The 20,944-nt window shown below is 40.8% G+C and overlaps 1 long non-coding RNA gene across 2 annotated transcripts in view; it reads left to right on the top strand.

Moving 5' to 3' along the window:
* Positions 1 to 20,944, top strand: part of LOC128119013 (uncharacterized) — a 133,729-nt gene that overhangs the window by 71,663 nt on the left and 41,122 nt on the right. For both annotated transcript variants that reach the window (XR_008221419.1, XR_008221418.1), the window contains one exon: positions 17,642 to 17,798. This is a non-coding gene — a long non-coding RNA (uncharacterized LOC128119013). The remainder of the gene's footprint in view (positions 1 to 17,641; positions 17,799 to 20,944) is intronic.

Here is a 20,944-nt window from a genome sequence, read left to right as displayed (position 1 = left end):
TCCCAGTGTCTCTGCGGTTCCTCTGTCTTCAGTTACCCACTTAGAACTCAGGAGCAATATGAAGAGTTTGACACTTAACTTCAAGCCTGAGGAAATGGGGAATGTATTCTGCAGTTTCCAGACAAGACTTAGGATTTGCTTAAACGTTTCTCAGCGTATGTCTAACCAATAGAAAGATCCTATTATATTCTAGAGTTACAGAAATATGGTATGAGAGTCACAGTTGTTATGAATAACAATCATCCACAATCTTTATAACTTGCTTTAGAAACTGGAAAACCAGACTTCTTTTTCTGGAGGGCAATATATTTATATACACATCCATTTTCTGTTATTATGACATGTGTAAAATATTTTTATATATAAAGGATTTAGATGTTAAAGAGTGATTCATAATACTTATCTTTCTATTTCAGTCAAATACACACATGTGTTTGTATACAAGACACAAAGAACCATAAAATAAACGTACTGCTTAACTTATAACTTAAACTTAAGCCCCCACTGTGTCCTACACTCCAAAAATGTATCCTTTTAATAATGTTGATACATAACTTCTATTTTGAATTTTGTGTTATATACAGGCATAATTATAAGGTTCATATTTGGAAATGTTATTTTTATGTCTTAAATTTTAAATAATTGATATTATATCACATGTATTTTTCCCTTTCAACAGTCTGGTTTAAAATTCAATGAACAAGAGTGGATACCACAGCCTCACTGGGCACCAGTGTTGGCTGCCCAGTGAAGACTGTACAATTTTCTGTGACTGATCTAGAATATACTAATAAATCATTTTATTTAAAATTTGATATTTTATCATGAAGTTTTTGTATTAGTTTTGACTTTTGAAACACTTCATTAAAATGCCAATTATGTTATCTAAGCATAGTGGTGCTGTCCTGTCTATAGGCTGAAGTAAATGGATCATGAGTTCAAGTCCAGCCTTGATTACATGGTGAGTCAAGATCAACCCAAGGAGAAAGGTGAGAGCATGCCTCAGTCCCCACCCCCTGCACACACATGATTGACTTTAATTACTGATTGTTATGGTTCTCACTTAAATTTTACACCGAAGGTGAGTGTTTTTCACATGATTTACCTCATCCTTATCCTTCCTAGCTGGCAATCACTTTTTGCAGATAGAAAGTACTTCTAGAGCAGTAGTTCTCAAACTTCCTGATGCTGGGACCCTTTAATACAGTTCCTCATGTTGCAGTGAGCCCCAACCATAAAATTATTTTCATTGCTACTTCATAACTGTAATTTTGCTACTGTTATGAATCACAATGTAAATATCTGATATGAGGGATACTTGACATGTGACCCCCATGAAAGGGTTGTTTGATTCCTCCAAAGGGGTTATAACCCGCAGGTTGGGAACCACTGTTCTAGAGGACCTGGGCATTGCATCCATCAGTTTCTGACCCAGAAGAAGGCATGGCCGATTCTTTTTCAACTTGCATCCTTGGGTGAGTTGGATGAATATGATTAGAAAAGAGGCCCTATCTAGACAACACCATGAGGAATAGCCCTTTTTTGAAGTGTGGAGGCTGTTTATTATCTAAACCAGTGCTTCTCATTCTGTGGGTCACCTAAAACCATCTGCATATCAGCAACACATTTCTTTCTTTTGGGCTGGTTTGTTCCACTCCTGTTAGCAGCTCTCCTTGGCAGGTATTCCATGGCTCTGGCAACTCTTAACATATTGGGGTCTTAAAGGCAATCCAGGCTCCAACTTCACAGTTTCACAAAATGACCTCTCTAGGCCTCCATTCAGGGACACCACAGACACATGTCTGACCTCAGCAGCTTTCCTTAGACTCAGAGACAAATTCCATAACCCATTTCTTCTATAAAGCCAGAACCACATGGCTGAAGCTGTCAAGTTCTGCTGCTTGCTGGGACTGGAACATGGCCCCCTCATTCAATTACATCTTCATCAGCTTTCTGTTTTTGATTGTTACCTTCACTGCCTAAGCCTACCAATCCTTGAACTTGATCTGTAGACCAGTTTGGCCTCAAACTCAGAGATCTGCGAGCCCCTGCCTTGCAAGTGCTGAGATTAAAGGTGTGCACCACCACACCCATCTTTAAGCTTTCCTTTGATTCCTTTTCACAAATTGGGAATTAGCTGGATGGGATCTTGCCCTCAGGTCATCACTCCCTTTATTCCATTTCTTAATCTGTTTATCTCCTTGAACACAGGATTCAGCTCTATTCCACTTCCTGGTGCCCCTTTCTAATTGTGTACATTTTTTATTTTTATTTTCTCAGCTTGCTCCTTTTCATTCTAAATCTTCATTAGAGTTACCACTAATAACCACTTGACAGAGTCTATAGAAGGCTCTTTTGACATTTCCTCTACCAATAGAATTAATCCAAAACTCTTCACTTTATCCTCAGGTAGACTCTTCGGAAAAGGGCAAGAGGCAGCCATTTTCTTCACCAAAGTATCACAAGAATAATCTCTAGGCCACTGAAACTTCTGAAACCTCTCGAGAAAGACCCCCACAGTTCAAATCACTCTTAGCGCCACTGTCTTCCATGCTTTTACTAGTAGGTCCAACTAAGCAATGCTTAAAGCATTCCACTGCTTTCCTAACCCAAAGTGCCAAAGTCAATATTTCTCCAGACAAAAGCATAGTCAGGCCTATCACAGCAATACCCCAGTCCCTGGTACCAATTTCTGCTTCATGGGGCTTCTATTTCTATGAAGAAACACCATGAACATGACAATTTTTATAAAGGAAAACGTTTAATTGAGGTGGCTCACTTACAGTTCAGGGGTTCAGTCCAGGCAGACATGGTACTGGCTACATCTTGATCAGAAGTCAATAGGAAGTGAACTGTCTCACTTGGCAAAGCTTGAGCAAAAGAAACCTCAAAGCTTGCCCTCACCGTGACACACTTCCTCCAAAAAGGCCACACCCACTTCAACAAATCCGTACCTCCTAATAGTGCCATTCTCTTTGGGGACCATTTTCTTTCACACCATCACAGCACAGTAAGACATTATCAATTTAAAATAAAATAATTTTAACACTTATTATAAGTTATGTGAATGCATCCATTCACCCTTTGTGAGACGATGTGAAGCGTTCGGTGTCTATGTCGTAAGATGGAGTGAGGAGCATGAAGCCCACATGTGGCTGCAGCATTAGGGTACTGCAGCATTAGGGTACGAGGGTCCCCTGAACACAAGCCCTTTGACAGGTGATCTGAGAGCTGGGAGCTAGCAAGTAATAAGTGGGTGGGTTGTATAGAGAGTGAACATGATAAACAAAGGCAAACCAAAGTAAGTAGTCTCACTGCCACTGATAGACAACTCAATGCACCATTTAAAATTTATGAGTTGATTATTTCTGGAATTCTATTTAATATTATTGAACTTACTTGTCTTTAGTGAAAACTCAGCTAAAGAGGACCTGTTGTAAAGAAAGATTGGTGGTCCAGAGTGCCACATCTGCTTCGTGTTGCTTTTGTCTTGTTTTGACCCCCTCTGCAAATGGGAAGCCTTTGAACGACAGATAAAGATACACTGCTTCCTTCACGTCCAGGTACCCTGGTGCACATAGACTCTCAAAAGCACACTTTAAACAGCCAGGGTTCCAGAAAAAGTCTCAGAGTTCTTTGTTCTTAGAACTAGGAAAAAAGATAAGTTAATGTGTTCTCAAATCACCCTAATGTGACTTTAATGTAAGAAAAGAGGTGACTACTCACATTTATTTTTAAATTCTCTCCAGAACTGACTTTTCTTCTGTCTCGGGCTAAGAGAACCTCAAGCCTATTAGCACTGCTCTCCATCAAAGGCCAGAGCACAGGCAACCACTCTGTCTCAGTTCAGCACAAATGCTCTGGTCAAGTTGGGCTCTGCTTGTGCGGAGTATAAATGTGTAATGGGCAGACTGCATCACGAGAAAAACTAAAAGCCTGCCTGCCAAAGGCAGAAAGTTTTCTATTATCAAATTATTTTAAGAGGTTAGGATTCTGGGTGGAGAGAGAAAGTACACATTGTCACTCCTCAAAAGGTGAGTTGAGACAGCCAGTCGGGAGGAGGTAAAGAAAATATTAAAAAGCAATATGACCTCAAGAAGGAAACCTCCCTGTCACAGCTGGCTATTCTACAACACACAAAAGGAATGATGTCAAAGGCCAGGAAATTTAGTGCACCCATGAGGATGAAAACGTTTTATTTTAAAATACTTATATAAATGAGGGCAGTAAGTATATCATAATATATGAAGCCTGGGATAAATTTGTCTTTATACCAAATAGTCATAAGATATAATTTTAAATAATATTTGTGGAAAGAAGCACAAAGAACAACATGCCTAGGAGCCACAAAAACCACAATAATGCCCTGTTGACATCATCTTTAACAATTTTAATCTTTCTCTCTCTCTCTCTCTCTCTCTCTCTCTCTCTCTCTCTCTCTCTCTCTCTCTCTCTCTCTCTCTCTCTCTCTCTCTCTCTCTGTACGTGGACACAGACCAGTCATTGCATGTATAGATACAGCCTCCTTTTGCCTCCCACCTTGCTGAGTCAGGGTCTCTCTCTCATTGTTCCTGATGCTGCACTGCGTACTCTGGGTTCTCTAACCCACAGATTTCTGGAGATTCCTGTCTACGCCTCCCATCTCTCTGTAGGAACTGGAAAGCAGGTGCCTGCTGCTGCATCTAACTTTTCACGTGGGCTCTAGGCCCCAAGTCATGTGATCAGGCTTCTGCTGCAAGTCATGTGACCAGGCTTCCGGTGCAAGTACTCTTACCTTCTAAGCCGCCATGCCGGCTCCCCAGTGTTCTTTAATTTATATGGAGACAATGGATTCTCTCCTTGCCCTTCAGACAGCTTTTCAAATCTGTATCATTTGAGCAGCTTTAAAATTTCTAAATGAGCTTGTGGTCTTGTACAAAGAATCTCTTTGGGTTTTGACTTGGACTGTATTATGTATATAAACTGACTTGGAGAGAACTGATACCATAAATTACTAAATGTTTTAACAAATGGAATTCAGAGATGAAATTTTTCAAGTCTTTTGTTAATTTATTCTGTAGTGTTTTCTGTTGATGCTGTTGTAACTGTGCCTAGCTGATGTATGTCCTTGTCAATCATTTGGTGCTATGTTATATATACAGAGATGGGTTTTGGTAAATGTGTCCACTATTTCTAGTTCCTTCCCTGAGCTTCCCTGTGAAAACAACAAAGTCATCCACAGAAGAAATGGTTCACTTCTTGTCCTTTATGTCCCTTACTTATTTTACAGTGATTGCTAAAACTTTCTACAAAAAAAAAAAAAAAAAAAAAGCTAATAAAAGTGGTAAAGGTAGCATTTGCACACTGACCCTGACCTGAGGGAAGCTGGTGAACATTTCAGTCAAGTGTGCTAACACTTGTGCCTTTCAAGGTAGTTTTCCTCTGAGTATATCTAAGGACAGCCTCTTCTATGTGGTCTTTAGTACATTCATTTGATTGATTTTTGATATTAAATGCAAATTTCCTCCTCATGTTATATTATTCTCGTTTATGTTATTGGATTCAAATAAACTTAGATGCTGTCTGATAGTAATTTGGTATAGATTTTCCCATCTACATCCTGGGAAGTTACTGGTTTCAAATTTCATGTCTTTTAATATTTTTTTTATCATGTTTTAGTGCTTCATAAAACATTCTGGGGAACGTTCTTGATTCCTGAATTTTGTGAACATTTGTGTGATTGTTGCATTATTCATTCCTTGAATAATTGATTCAGTTTCTGATGAAAACATCCAAGTCTGAACATTTATCAGTGACAATATTCTCAACAGACAATTAATTCAATTGGCATATGTCTGTGGAGGTCTTTTGGTGAGTTTTATTTTTCAAGAAAATTGATTTAAAATAAATGTGTTGCACAAATCCATTGCTAACAGATCCTCATTGTTCTTCCCACTCCTGCATGGTGTGGCAAGTCCTTAGATTAGGTAGCACTGTGTTCTGTTTTCTCCTCCTGGTCAGCTGTGAGTAATTCAGCAGTAGTTTTCCAAAGAAATCTAGTTTCTTCCTTGCTACTTTTCTCCATCGCCCATATTATTTATTTCCCCACTGATTTTCCTCCTCTTTAGTTAATATTTAATTTTTTATATTTTCTAGCTTTTCCTGGGGCTAGTTCATAAATAATTAATGTAAATATTTTTATCTCATAATATAAATAATTTCAACTACATTTATATAAGTGTCCATATATTAACATCAACAAATGACATGATGCATTTTATTTATTATTGCAATATATAGACATTTATATATGTATAATTTTCATTTTTAGTTTGTGATTTGTCTAAGGGTTTATTGTTTATGGGATTCCTTTCTGCTCTCTGTCTCTCTGTATCTCTCTCTCTCTCTCTCTCTCTCTCTCTCTCTCTCTCTCTCTCTCTCTCTCTCTCTCTTTCTGTTTTAGAAACAGAGTCTGAGAGAGCCTAGACTAGCATCAAACTTGCTATACAGTCAAGTTTGACTTGAACTCTTGATCTTCCTGCCTCAGCTTCCCAAGTGCTGGGGTTACACTTGTGTAACCTGGCAGTTGCCTCTCATTTCTAAATTATCTGTTCATCTGTGATTTACTGTGCTAGGGGTTGAAGCCAGGACAGGAACACACCAAGCAATGCTTTGCCACTGAGCACCGTTTCCACATTTTATCTCTGCTTTAATTATGTATTAGTCAGAGAACAGCATTCAGTCTCCACTTTCTGGCTAAAATTAAGACATGTTGTGGATTATTAAATGGCCCATAGTGACAAATATCCCAGGTGAGCTTCATTATGCGGCCATTGTTGGCTGCAGTTGGCTACGGATGTGTGTCAGATCACGATGACTTTGATGTTCAAGTCTGTGTTCCCATTAATCTTCTGTCTGCTGTTAAATTCCCAGCTATGATTATAGGTTTCTTGGTTTCTTTTGTAACTCTCATTATTTGCCTTGCACATTTTGAAGCTCAATTATCTGGGGAAAATCTGTCTTGAAAAATTCCTGATATTAATGCACTTATTTAGATTTCTTAAGCTTGCTTGTTACATCATTTTTTCCTAACTATTTAAGTGTTTTATGCTTCAGTTTTGCTTGTTCCAGGTGACATAACTGGCTCTTCATTTTCAACCCCTCTCCATCTGATATATTTGTAACTTATATTCCATTTTATTTTATTTGTTGACTTGAGACAAAGTCTTAAGTTATCCAGGTCAAAGTCATTACGTATCTGAAAGTGACTTTGAACTCAAGATCTGCCTGACTCAACTTCCCCAAATGCTGGGATTACAGGTGTATGCCACCTAACCTGAAAATCTGTGTCCTATTTTCTAATGATTTCCCTGTGACCCCTGTGTTCGTTTTATGTGGCGCTTTTACCCTGCAAGGAAAAGTCACGAGACACAACAAAACCCACTATAAGAGTTTTATTAGGAGGAGAGAGGGACAGGGCAGAGTGTGTGGTCAGGCCTGCTGAAAACATATGTGCAGAGAGCAGGGAGGGTACATAGAACCCACCTCTTACAGACTTATGTAGTCCCACATGGAGCCACCTGGCTACTCCATGCATGCACATAGATTACGTGATCACACTGCACACAAATTACATGACCACGTGGCGCATGGATTACGTAGGACATACGGCCCGGGAATGACTAGGTGGAAATGACTAGGTGTCTCACCAGGGCATGCATGATCATGGGGGCATGGCTAGAATCCCTATCATCCCAGATTCTTTATTTTTGTAAAAGATGGCGGATGAGTGGGTATGGGGCATCGTTTCTCCTGAAAACTGCTTCTAGCTGATTTGGTGGGTGTTGGTTGACTCTCAGGGGTGGAGTAGGGAAGGGGGCTTCTGAGGTGGCCAGGCATCCTGGGATGGTGGATTGTCATCTGCTGCTCTGGAGCCGTCCATCATCTTTCTCAGCTTGGGACTCTGCTTGTGTCTGGGAGTGTGCTGGTGAGACAGAGAAAAGCTTAGAAAAAAAGAATTATATATATATATATATATATATATATATATATATATATATATATTTTTTTTTTTTTTCTATGTACATACGAGGCACAGCTCTGTAAGCCCATATGTGCATGTGCAGGGGAATCCATAAGAAGCGGCTCACAGACTCCCCTCCCCCCATGCACATGTCTTCCACAGGCCTGGTCATGTTCCTTCCTGTCCCTCCCTTCTCCCTAATAAAACTCTGACAGTGGGTTTGTCATACCTCGTGGCTTTTCTCACACAGTAACAGTGCCACTTAATGAATAGCATTGGGCTGCCACATTAAAACCAACACCCTGTTTACTTCTTTGTGAGCTATTCAAGTTTTGCGTATTTTATTTCAATTTTTTCATTTACCTCTGACCTTTATATTTTCTAAGTGGTTTTACCCAGGCTTTGTATTTTTCTGAACCAGGTCTCACTATGGTCCTAGGCTAGCCTTGAGTTCCAAACCTCCCTGTGTCAGCTTCCTTAATGCTGGTATGTATCCTGAAACTGTTGTGCCCAGCGCAAGACCCCCAAGCAAGACCACCGCAGAGCCAATATCCGATGCAAGCCAATATCCGATGCAAGCACACAGAGTTTTTTTAATAACAAAGCAAGCCCCGGAGCTTGGTCCGTGTCCAACACTCGACATGGTGGGTGGAGGAGGACGGCCCGAGCGCTCACTTGAAGGGGTTTATATAGGAAAGGTTTACATGCAGCTTGGGATTGGACAAGGGGGCTGGGGTGAGGTAGTTCTTTGAAGCTACTGGCTGAACTATAAGCATGAGGTTACTGATGGCTGACAGGATGCAGGGCATCAACAGAGACATAAATTTTTTACTCCCTGTGTCCTGCTTTACCAAGTCCAGGATATATAGACTTATTGTTTCAGTCTTGTCTTCCCATGAGCTCGACTTCCGGTCAGTTCTAAAACTACTGGTCAGCAGATACCTTTGGAGGGGGAGATGTCTCTCAAGAGGGCTACTGATTTTTCCCTTTCAAAACCTAAATTTTGAATTATTTATACTTTCCCACATGGTAACTTTTTCTCCTCTTTTGGAAATACAAATATATATATATATAGTTTGAATCTAAAATGTGGCCACATGAGGCTTTAGGGGAGTGGGTCTGGATAACAGAGCTAGCCCACCAGGTGCAGGCCTTTCTGGGGTTGACCCACCCCGACTCTGGTCCAAGTCTCCTGCTTCCTGTCTGCTGTGTGAGCAAGCCAGCCCTACTCATGTCTCAGTGCGGCACACAGAGCCACTCTGCTGATGCCCATTCTTACTGCCTGATGCTTCTGAAACTGTGAGCTGAGATAAGGCTCTCCTCCCTCAAGCTGCTTCTGCCAGGGATTCTGCCAGGGATTCTGCCAAGCAGCAAGTTAAAATGCTAACACAGTTAAAATGCTATGGTGGTCTGAATGAGAATGGCCCTGCAGGCCTGTGTATTTGAATGTTTGGTTCCCAGTTGATGGACTGTTTAGGAAGGATTGGGGAAGCATGGCCTTGTTGGAGGAGGTGTGTCACTCAGGAGGGTTTTGAGCCCACACCAGGACCCCTTTCTACCTGCAGCTATGGATCAAATGTGATCTCTCAGCTGCTGCCCCAGCACCATGCCTGTCTGCTGTCTCACTCTCCACCACGATGACCATTGACCAACTCTCTAAAACTATAAGCAAGTCCCCAGTCAAATGCTTTCTTTTCTAAGTAGCCTTGTTCATGGTGTTTTTTCACAAAAATAGAACAGAAACTAAAACAAATACTTGGTATTCTCAACTCACTAAAACTGTATTCATTAGGTAATATAATGGTAGAATTTTTCTTAAGCATTGACTTTAGAGAATTTAAGTAATTGAGCCAAACTTTTACTAATTGAACTGAACATACAATTTCACTTTGCTGTTATTTTTGTTTTGGCAAGTCTCACTTTGTATTCCAAACTAGACTCTAACTAGGGATCCTCTGCCTCAACCTCAGGGTGCTGAGATCTCAATGGAAGCCTCATGAATTTTTTTTTCGGCATCAAATGTTTCTTCATTATCAGTGAGTCAGTGTAGGACATTGTTCCTTTATTGAGTGGATAGAAATTAAGAATTGTGCTCTGATACTTGTATTACTAACACAATGTCTAATAAACAGCCTTGCATCTCAAGACAAAAACCTTCACACAGAACACTCCCTGGATGACAGCATACCGTGACCTGTGTGAGTCTCTAACAGTGTGTATCTCTTTCCATACTTACATGTTTCTGCTTCTTCTTGTACTCTGGAAAGTGTCCATGTTTGAACAATTAATTATATTGTCATCAATTAAACTTAAATTTGACTTGATATTCTAAATGAAATATGAAGAGATAAATGTAATCAGAGTAGCTAAAACAGCTTCTTATAATATTTGAGTGTATCCATTGAATTAAGGCCCCATTTTTAAGATATGACTTAAACAATACACTAATTTAAAACTTTTCTCTCTACATTTTATTAACCCAAATGTATTTAAAGTCCCAACATGAATATTGATATTTTTATTGTTATCGTATATAAAGATTTTCTCAGCCATCTAATATAGTTTTTTAAAGTATGACTTGAATCATCTATAAATATTTGGAATGTATCATTTGGGGAAGAATTTAAGTAGGAAAAATACATGTCATACAACACAGGACAGAGACAAGATACTCATCCATTCTTTAGATGTGGTTGTGATCTCTGTGCAATCTTCTATTATAATGCTGTTCAAGGTAACTGTTTTTCTTTTTCTTTCTTTTTGTGCTGAGGACTGAGCCTTCTCATAGATAGTCAGGGGATAGTCATCATGAAGGTCATCAAGATGGACCCTACTATCATAATCAACAGCCTGTATAACCAGTAAAACAATGGATCTGATTCCCATTTCTTATCTTACATAGAGACATGATATTCTAAACTTCTCCAAAGGTCTTATTATTACCATATAGCAGTCATATTTCTGAAGAACAAAGATCAAATATTGCCCTAAACTAGAGCTAAGACAAGTAGGCCAAATAGGCCCCAGACAGGGAAGCACCTATTAGGAAGACTATATGTTCTAAGTACTTACAGAAATAGTAATAGCCTAGCTAAAACTGTAGGTTGGTATAATGAATGGTCTTTGGCCACTATCCACCACACACCTCAAGAGTATGCCACACATAGTGGTCTCTCTGGCTGTTGTCCACTCTCACCTTTGAAAGTTCCCACTTTAACTTGTAACATACTCCAGCCATCTACTGCACTACATTCTTTAGTCTCATCTGAATCCCTTTAATGGAGATCACAAGGATGGGGGGGCGGGCAGAGAAAAGACAAGAACAGGATCTTGGTGACATGCTTTGGTTTTTCCCCTGGGTTGCTACTGAATTACCTTCATCTTCATTGTGGCAATCATGAACACCCCTCCCTCAGGGCATCAGGGAATTCCCTTTTCCTCTCTACTTACAGCCTTCCCTCTGCCATGGGTTCTGTGCCTGAGTGTGGATCCCTCACGCTCCTGTTTTAGGGGACTATGTCAGTTTACCCTTGTTCACTTGCGCTTCTGTGTACTACGACATCAGTGCTAACATAATTCAAGTGCCATTAACAAAAGAAAGGTTGCTGTTTTCAAATAATGTTTTCTGGGTGTGTCCATTGAAATCTGATGAGACCAATGTGTTTCCTATATCAGATTAAAAGGGTAACACCAGGCTTCAGCTGTCAGATTCTTCTGTGTGTGATGCACTTATTTACATAATGTGCTAATTGGGTCCTAAGGAGAACGTAGGAATGCCCCGATGATTGTTAGCCTCTGTCACATTGTGGTCAGGATAAATAGCTTTATTTTGGGATTCTCTCCCAATTTTACAAAATGCTTACGGGAAAAAATGTATTTGTCTAAAAGAAACAATCATATCTTTATTATGTGTGTATTTTTGTAGAGTTTGAAACCTAGACCTTGATGTCCAGGAACTTGGCTCACACTGACTGACACAACTCTAGAATCAAGTAAACCATGCTACTTACTACATGATGTTTACTCATAAAATAGGCAGGGCAAGATACCCCTGATTCCCAGAACATTGTCATAGTTGACCCACACTGGCCAGAGAATTTGGTCCCCATCGACCAAGGCTCCTCTGTACCTCAGCAGCGCACAGAGCTCCTGATTTACAGACTTCTGAGGATGCTCTGGCTGTTCAGTGGTTTTTCAGCCTCTCTCTCTTCTTGAGAGGAAGTTCTTCTCCAGTTTGTTTGTACACCAGTTTGGGTTGGTGTGGTTTAAGTGTTAAATAGCCCCACAGGCTCATGGGTGTGAATATGGGGTTTCCCAGCTAGTGGCACTATTTGGAAAAGTTATGAACTTTTAGAAGATGTAGCCTTGCTGGAGGAAGTGCATTACTGGGTGAGTGCCTTGATGTTCTATAGCCTGGTCCACTTCCTGTTCACTCCCTGCTCTGGACTGCTATAGTGATGTGGACAGTTGGCGTCTGTTTCTAACAGAAGCCATGACTTCCAGGATCCATGATAAGGCCATCCCTTCAAACTTTAGGTCAGAATGGACCCTTTCCACTTTTTCTGCATCAAGTTGCTTTTGTCAGGATATTTTGTCACAGAAATAGGAAAAAAATTAATTATTGGGACAAATTTGGTTCTCAGACTTTAAAAACAGAGAGCTTCACTTCGTCTTATATAAATAAATGGCAATTTAAATTAAAAGTTCAAGACTAATAGTATACAATTAATGAATGGGGCCTGGAGAAAATCCCACCACCTCTTCAGAGCAGCATTATAGCACATTATAAAAGCACACTCTACGAACCTCTTCTACTTTAAAGAAAATCCATCTCTGAGACAGTCTGCTCTGGTTAGTTTTTTTATTAACTTGTGATACAACCCTGATTTATCTGAGAATAAGGATCCTCATCTAATGAATTTTCAGATCAAATTGACCTGTGGCTGTATCTGTAAGAGACTGGCTATCTTGATTGATGATTTATATGAGTGGTCTCAGCCTACTGTGGGCAGTACCACTCCTAGGCAGATGAGTCTGGGATATGTTTAATAAAAAAAAAAAAAGTTGATCCTGAGCAGACAGTGAGCCAATAAGTAGCATTACTCAAGTTCCTGCTTCAACTTCCTACCTGACTTCCTCAAAGATGGACTATGGTCTGAAACTTTAAGATGAAATAAGCCTTTTCCTCTCCAGGTTGCTTTTGGTCATGGTGTTTATTACAGGCACAAAAAGCAAACTAGAACAGAATCTTTATTCAATCTGCTCCTGACATTGGAAGGAAATTACAAAATTTTCATTGACATTCGAGATCCACACTGATGGCTTACTAAATATAATAAATTCTGTTTCCTGTAACTTTGATCTAAGGAGGAAGAGAAAGAACAAAATGAGGCTACACCTCCCAAAAAGAGAGGAAAAGGCACAGAGAACAGCTTGAGACTTCACAGGGCGTACTGATTAGTTTTGTCACCTTGACATATACTAGAGTCCTCTGGGAAGAGGACACCTCACCTGAAGAATTGCCTCTATCAAATTGGCCTTTGAGCACGGCTGTGTGATTTTCTTAATTGTTAATTGGTGAGAAGAGTACACTCCACTATGGGCATTGCCATTTTCAGGCAGGTGGGCTTGGACTGTATAAACTTAGCTGAGCAAGACAGAGAAAGCAAGTCAGTAAGCAGTGCTCCTTCACCGTCTTGGCTTTAGCTCCTCCCTCCAGATTCCTGCCCTGAGGTCCTGCCCTAACTTGTATCAACCATGCTCTGTAACTTGTAAATAAATGAAACCCTTTGCTCTCCAAGTTGCTCTTAGTCATGCTGTTTATCACAGCAGCAGAAACCAAAGCAGAGAGACCAAAAACCTTCCACTGGCTTCACTCCAAGGAAAACCAAGCTTCCAGATAGGTGCTATGTCTGTTGGAAGGAAAATTATTAGAAAACTCTTATCTGAATATTGAGCATCATTCTAAGACTTGTTGCTTGTCAATGAGGTGAAGATAGAACACTGGAGAGGTTACTGTCCCGAGGATCAAAAGCCCCTGAATTAGAGCCCCAGGTATTGTCCTTGGAATGAGGAAGCTCTTGGCTCCAGTTGACTCCTCACTTGACCATCATAAGTGTGACAAAGTCTCACATAAATCTTGAAGTCACAGGTAGGACCATGATTTTCTCCTTGACAGTAGAGCCTACAACTCCACTCTTACCTTATATGCTGGACAGTTGGCCTCTGCCTCTTAAGTAATGTGCATCAGTGAGAGACTCATGACAAAATGTCCGCTGTGCCTTATGCTGTGTATGGAAGAGTTACTGTGCTGGCTAATTTTATGTCAACTTAACACAAGCTAGAGTCATCTGAAAGGAGGAAACCTCAATTATGAAAATGCTACCAAAAAATTGTGCTATAGGCAAACCTGTAGGGCTTAGTGATTAGTGACGTATGGGGATGGCCCAGCCCATTGTGGGTGGGGCCATCCCTGGCTGGTGGTTTTGGGTTCTATAAGAAAGCAGGCTGAGCAAACTATGAGGAGCAAACCACTAAGCAGCACCCTTCCATGGCCTCTGCATCAGCTCCTGCCTTCATGTTCCTACTCTGCTAGAGTCCCTGTCTTGACTCTGATGATAAAACTGTGGTGTGGAATTGTAAACCAAATAAATCCTTTCTTCCTCAAGTGGCTTTGGTCATGGTGCTTCATCACAGCAATAGTAACCCTAACTAAGACAGTTAATCTTGACCTGCCTTTTTTTTCTAGTAATGTCCAACTGTTCTCTACATTTATTGACAAAAAAAAATGGTGTTCTAACTTCTCTTCATTCCAGAAATAATCCAATAACTGCCAAGATCATCTCTCCTGGAGATAATAAACAATTCACTCCTTTCAGGCCTCCTCAGTAACCCACAAGCATGGGCACCAACAGGCCAAAAGGGCAATCACAACCACTCAATTGTAATAAAAATGGGAAATTCTTGTGCTTTTCCTAGCCATAAATAATATTTTTTCTGGCTTAAAATCCAAATAGAACTTTATCCCATAATCAGTAAACTGCTTTGTGTTGGACTTTTAAATCTCTGTCAACATCTTGTAATAATGAGTTTATCTATTATAATCTTAGTGGCAATGCTATTAGTCTTTAGATATTATATACTTGAATGTCCTCTTAAGATAACTGACTCACATTCATAATCAATGAGCCCTCAGCTGGTCATAGGGCATTCTTTTTTCCAAAAATCTGGGTCTCTTCAATTGTCTCCCCAGCTTGAGTGAAGACATAAACTTTTCTATGACTCAGTTAGTCAAAAGTAGCCAGATAGACCCGGTTCCCATCTCCTATGGGATTTTTTGGACTCAAACCTTGAGTGGGGATTGCTAGATAGCTAGTCAGTTATTAAGCAGCATAGAGGGCATGGAGGATGGGGCTTATAGCTCATAATTAGAAGTCTGAAAAAATAGGAAATGAGACTAGAACTTCAACAGCTGGTAAAAAGAATTATATCTGGCTCATATCTCTTGCCTGGAGTAGAGACAAGCCATTCAAAAGTGTTCAGAGATCATCTCATAACTATGTGACTACAGACTTCCTTGTCAGGAACAAAGACATACTATTGTCCTCTCCTCTGAAAGTTAATCCAAGTGGACTCTCCAATTACCTAAACACCCTCCCACCCTGGAAACCCATCTGTTTTGAAGACTTTAAGAAATAGTGCAGGGTTGGGGAGATGGCTAGTTGGTAAAGTATTTGCCATATTAAACCAGACACCGGACTGAAGAGGAAATAGAGAATAGCCTTGTAGACTATTCACAGGAGACAGGAGACAACTTCCTAGACACACAGGTACTAAGATTAACAATTAATAAATGGAACTTCACAAAATTGAGAAGCTTCTGGAAGGCAAAGGACATTGTCAATAGGACAAAACAGCAATCCACAGAATGGGAAAAGATTTTCACCAAGTTCACATCTAGTAGAGTGCTAACATTAAAATATATAAAGAACTCAAGGAACTAGACATTAACAAACCAAATAATCCAATTAAAAATGGGATACAGATCTAAACAGAGAATTCTCAGTAGAGGAATTTCAAATGGCTAAGAAACACTTAAAGAAATGTTCAACATCTTTAGCCATCAGGGAAACACAAATCAAAACTACTTTGAAATTCTATCTTACACTTGTCAGAATGGCTAAGATCAATAACACAAGTGACAGCTCATGCTGGTTAGGCTATGGAGCTAGGGGAACACTTCTCCTTTGCTGGTGGGAATGCAAACTTATACAACCACTATGGAAATCAATGGCTCCTCAGAAAATTGGAATTTATCTACCACTAGACCCAGCTATAACAACTTGTGAACATATACTCAAAGGACACTGCTGTGGGATGTTCTGTATGGCAAATGTGTTGCTGATTGGTCAATAAATAAAACACTGATTGGCCATTGGCTAGGCAGGAAGTATAGGCGGGACAAGGAAGAGAATAAAGCTGGGAAGTGGAAGGCTGAGTCAGAGAGACACTGCCAGCCGCCACGATGACAAACAGCATGTGAAGATGCCGGTAAACCACGAGCCACGTGGCAAGGTATAGATTTATAGAAATGGATTAATTTAAGATATAAGAATAGTTAGCAAGAAGCCTGCCACGGCCATACAGTTTGTAACCAATATAAGTCTCTGTGTTTACTTGGTTGGGTCTGAGCAGCTGTGGGACTGGCAGGTGAGAGAGATTTGTCCTGACTGTGGGCCAGGCAGGAAAACTCTAGCTACAGGACACTCCATCCTACCACAAGGACACTTGCTCAACTATGTTCATATCAGCTTTATTCATAATAGACAGAAACTGGAAACATCCCAGATGTCTCTCAATCAAAGAACAGATTTTTAAATGTGATGTATTTATAAAATAGAGTTTTACTCAACTGTTAAAAAGATGACACTATGATATTTGCAGGCAAATAGATAGAACTAGAAAAAAAATCATCCTGAGTGAAGTATCCCTGACCCAGAAATACAAATATACTATGTACTCACTTATAAGTAGATATTAACTGTTAAATAAAGAATAATCATGCTAAAATCCACAGACCCAGAAAGGCTAAATAACAAGGAGGGCTCTAGGGAAGACAAGGATCTCCCTGGGAAAGGGAAATAGAATAGATTTTGTGTGCAGACTGGGTGCAGGTGGGGATGGGAACAGGGGAATCAGGTTGAGGAGGGAGGGAGAGGGAAATAGTACTAGGAGAGATGGGGGGGCTTTTAGAGGGTGATGTGGAAACCTAGTGCAGTGGAAACTTCCTGGAACCTATGAGGATGACTCTATCAATGACTCCCAGTAAAGGAGAACACAGAGCCTGGGCCAGGCAAGGCTCCCACTGGTGAGACAACAACCCAGCCACAAAGCCCACACATCGTGTCCTGAGTGTAAGTTGTGCTGCGGCAATAGTGGCTCAGCCTGTAGGGGTGGCCAACCAAAGACTGGTATAACTTGAGGCCCAAGGCATGAGAGGGAGTCCATGCCCAACACTGCCTGATTGCCCAGGAACCAGAAGCTGGATGTCTCAGAAACCTAGAATAGAACCAAATGCAACTGACAAAAAAAAAAAAAAGCAATGAAATGGTTCCTAATGATGTTCTGCTATCCTTACAGATTGGTGGCAAGTCCAGCTGTCATCAGAGAGGCTTCATCCAGCAACTGATGGAAGCAGATGAAGAGACTCACGGCCAAACATTAGGCAGAGAGAGTCCAAATTGAAGATCTCCATTGGGTCCCTCCTTCTGGAGCTCAAGGAACCCTGAGGAAAAAGGTGAGGAGGATTGTAGAAGCCAGAGGGGTTGAGGACACCAGGAAGCCATGGCCAACACAGTCAACTAAGCAGGGCTCATAGGGGCTCACAGAGACTGAAGTGACAACCACTGAGCCTGCCTGGGTCTGAGGTAGGTCCTCTGCATACATGCTGTGGTTATTTAGCTTTGAGTTTTGTGGGACTCCTAACAATGGAAGTGGTGGTGTCTCTGTCTCTTTTGCCTGTTTGTGGGACCCTTTTCCTCCTACTGGGTTGTATCACAGAGCCTTGATATAAGGGTTTGTGTCTAGTCTTATTGCATCTTGTTATATTGTGTTCATTTGATATTCCTGGGAGGCCTGCTCTTTTCTCAAGGGAAAGAGAGGAACAGTAAATGGGGGAAGCACTGGAAGGAGTGGAGGAAGGAGAGCCTGTGGTTGGGATGTTTGTATGAGAGAAAAAAAAGAAAGAATACAGGGCTGGGGAGATGGCTCAGTTGGTAAGGTGCTTGCCATATTAGATGTGAGGACCTCAGTTTGGATCTCCAGAACTCACAGAAAGGCTAAACATGGTGTGTACACTGTAACCTCAGCTATGATGTGATAGTGCATACAAAGCTTCAGCTATGGTGAGATGGGAGACAGAGACAGACAGATTTCCTGAAACTCAGTTTTCCAGCCAGCCCAGCTTAATTGGCAAAACTCTAGGCCAATAAGATATCCTGTCTCAAACAAAAGATGGAAGGTTTCTAGGGATTCACACCTTAGGTTATTCTCTGACCTACACACACACACACACACACACACACACACACACACACACACACACACACACACTCACATACACATTGTTATGAATGTGCTATGTCAGAAACAGAAATGAACATATTTGTATCTTTCTATAATGTCAGGATTTAGTGAATAACAATAAATTCACAGTGTACAGTTGTTTCAATGGCATCAACTTGCTAGGTAATTGGACTTTCCTTGATAATACAGCCAATCTGCTTTTACAGAATTATTTGTGTGTGTTTGTATGTGTGTGTGTGTGTGTGTGTGTGTGTGTGTGTGTGTGTGTGTACCTAAAGAGGCCAGAAGAGTTCTTTTTATTCCCTGAAGTTAGAATTACAGGCAGTTGTGGGTGCTGGGAATATGTCCTCTGAAAAAAACAGAAAATGTTTGTAACCACTGACCTACCTCTCCACCTGCATTTTAGTCCAATCTTAATTACTATTATTAGCTCTCCATCACACATCACACAGTAAATATGCTGTTACAGAATGGTTGAGGACACTGCCAAATTCAAGAGGTTTCAGAATGTAGGCTTATAGAAACACTAGTTAAATAAGAAAACAACTGGGCAGGGGTGCAGGAGTTGGAAAAGCCATGGCTATGTGTCTCACAGGTTTAGGGCAAAGCTTCAGAGTTGAGTCCAGCTGTAGAACCAAAGGGCAGGACTGCATCCAGATGAAGAAGCAGATGGATGGATGGATGATGGATGGACAGAGAGATGGATGGATGATGGATGGACAGAGAGATGGATGGATGGATGGATGGATGGATGGATGGATGGATGGATGGATAGATGGATGGATGGCAGGTCCAGATGAGTGAACAGGAGACTGGAGTGTTGAGTAGGCTGTACCAAGAATGGGAGGAACCAAGTTCATTGGAAGTCCTGAGGACAGTCGGGGGTTCTCTGCCTGTTGATCCTTGATGCATACAACAGATGGTCAGATGACAGTTTGGTGGAGGCCACTGTAATTGTCAACCTCCTTATGAGGTCCAGGTGAAGAAGTTACACCCATTCCTTGGTATATTATGTCCAGGAAATTCTGGGGCTTGCTTTCCCTGATAGGATTTTAATATACATGTCCCTACAGCTTCACTTCCTTCTGGTAAATTTATACAGAATAAGTCACTTATCTGTCTGCAGTGCATGGATAGTGCCAGATTGTAGTTGGAGTTTTCTTGCCTGGCCCACAGTCAGGGCAAATCTCTCTCACCCGCCAGTCCCAAGCCACTCAAACCCGATCAAGTAAACACAGAGACTTATATTGGTTACAAACTGTATGGCCGTGGCAGGCTTCTTGCTAACTGTTCTTACAGCTTAAATTAATCCATTTCTATTAATCTATACCTTGCCACATGGCTTGTGGCTTACCGGCATCTTTACATGCTGTTTCTCATCATGGCGGCTGGCGGTGTCTCTCTGACTCAGCCTTCCACTTCCCAGCTCTATTCTCCTCCTTGTCCCGCCTACACTTCCTGCCTAGCCAATGGCCAATCGATGTTTTATTTATTGACTAATCAGCAACACATTTGACATACAGACCATCCCACAGTACTTCCCCTTTTCTTTTCTTAAAAAGGAAGGTTTTAACCTTTACACATCTCCAAAGTCAGCTTGGTATATTTGGGAATTTGGGCGTAGCTTTTCTTACTACTTCCTGCTGGAGGGGGGCGCTGTATCTTCTGGGGAAACAAAGAAAATTTTAGGATCATGGAGTAGTCCGTGAGGCTGTATCATCTGAGCCAGTTGTCTTGAAACGGTTCTGGATGTTGGATCATCTGGGCCATGGTGTCATCGGAGACCTTTCAGGGGGTCTTGGCTGGTCAAACCTGATGTATCTTACTCTGGAACAAATCCATAGCCTCTTGTTTTCTGTGGAAACAAAAGAGACTCTTTTCCAAAGCAACATATCCTTACATCCAAATTTTGAAGTCAAAGTATCTTTAAAATATACATACTGGTTTAACTCAGCTTTCTTTACAATCAAATATCTCTCTGTAGTTAAGAATCCCAAAGACAACACAATCCAGACTCTCTGTGTAATAGTCATCTCTACGTGGCTTATTTTTTATATTAATTTTACTGTCTCTTTAAAGACTTTATTTTTTAAAACCATGTATTTGTTTCTATACTGTATATATCACCTTTTTTTGTCTCTTTCAAGCCTACGTATATTTTACACACATTTTAAACTATTACATCTGAATCTGTTTTATTGTGAATCTATTGCTTTAAGCTGCAGCAGCTGTGGCTGCTGGCTCCGCCCACCTCAACTTCCCAACATGGCGGTGGTTTACCACCAGCTCTGGGAGCTATTGTGGGTCTATGCTTTTATCCAAGCAGTGTGTAGCCCAGAAACCTCTCTTTTTGTTTTG

The sequence above is a fragment of the Peromyscus californicus genome, unplaced genomic scaffold (genome assembly GCF_007827085.1).
Source record: "Peromyscus californicus insignis strain IS unplaced genomic scaffold, ASM782708v3 Scaffold_11__1_contigs__length_118956290, whole genome shotgun sequence".
In the NCBI taxonomy this organism is placed as follows: Eukaryota; Metazoa; Chordata; class Mammalia; order Rodentia; family Cricetidae; genus Peromyscus; species Peromyscus californicus.
Note: the sequence above shows the minus strand (reverse complement) of the source record. Positions and strands in the feature narration are given on the sequence as shown.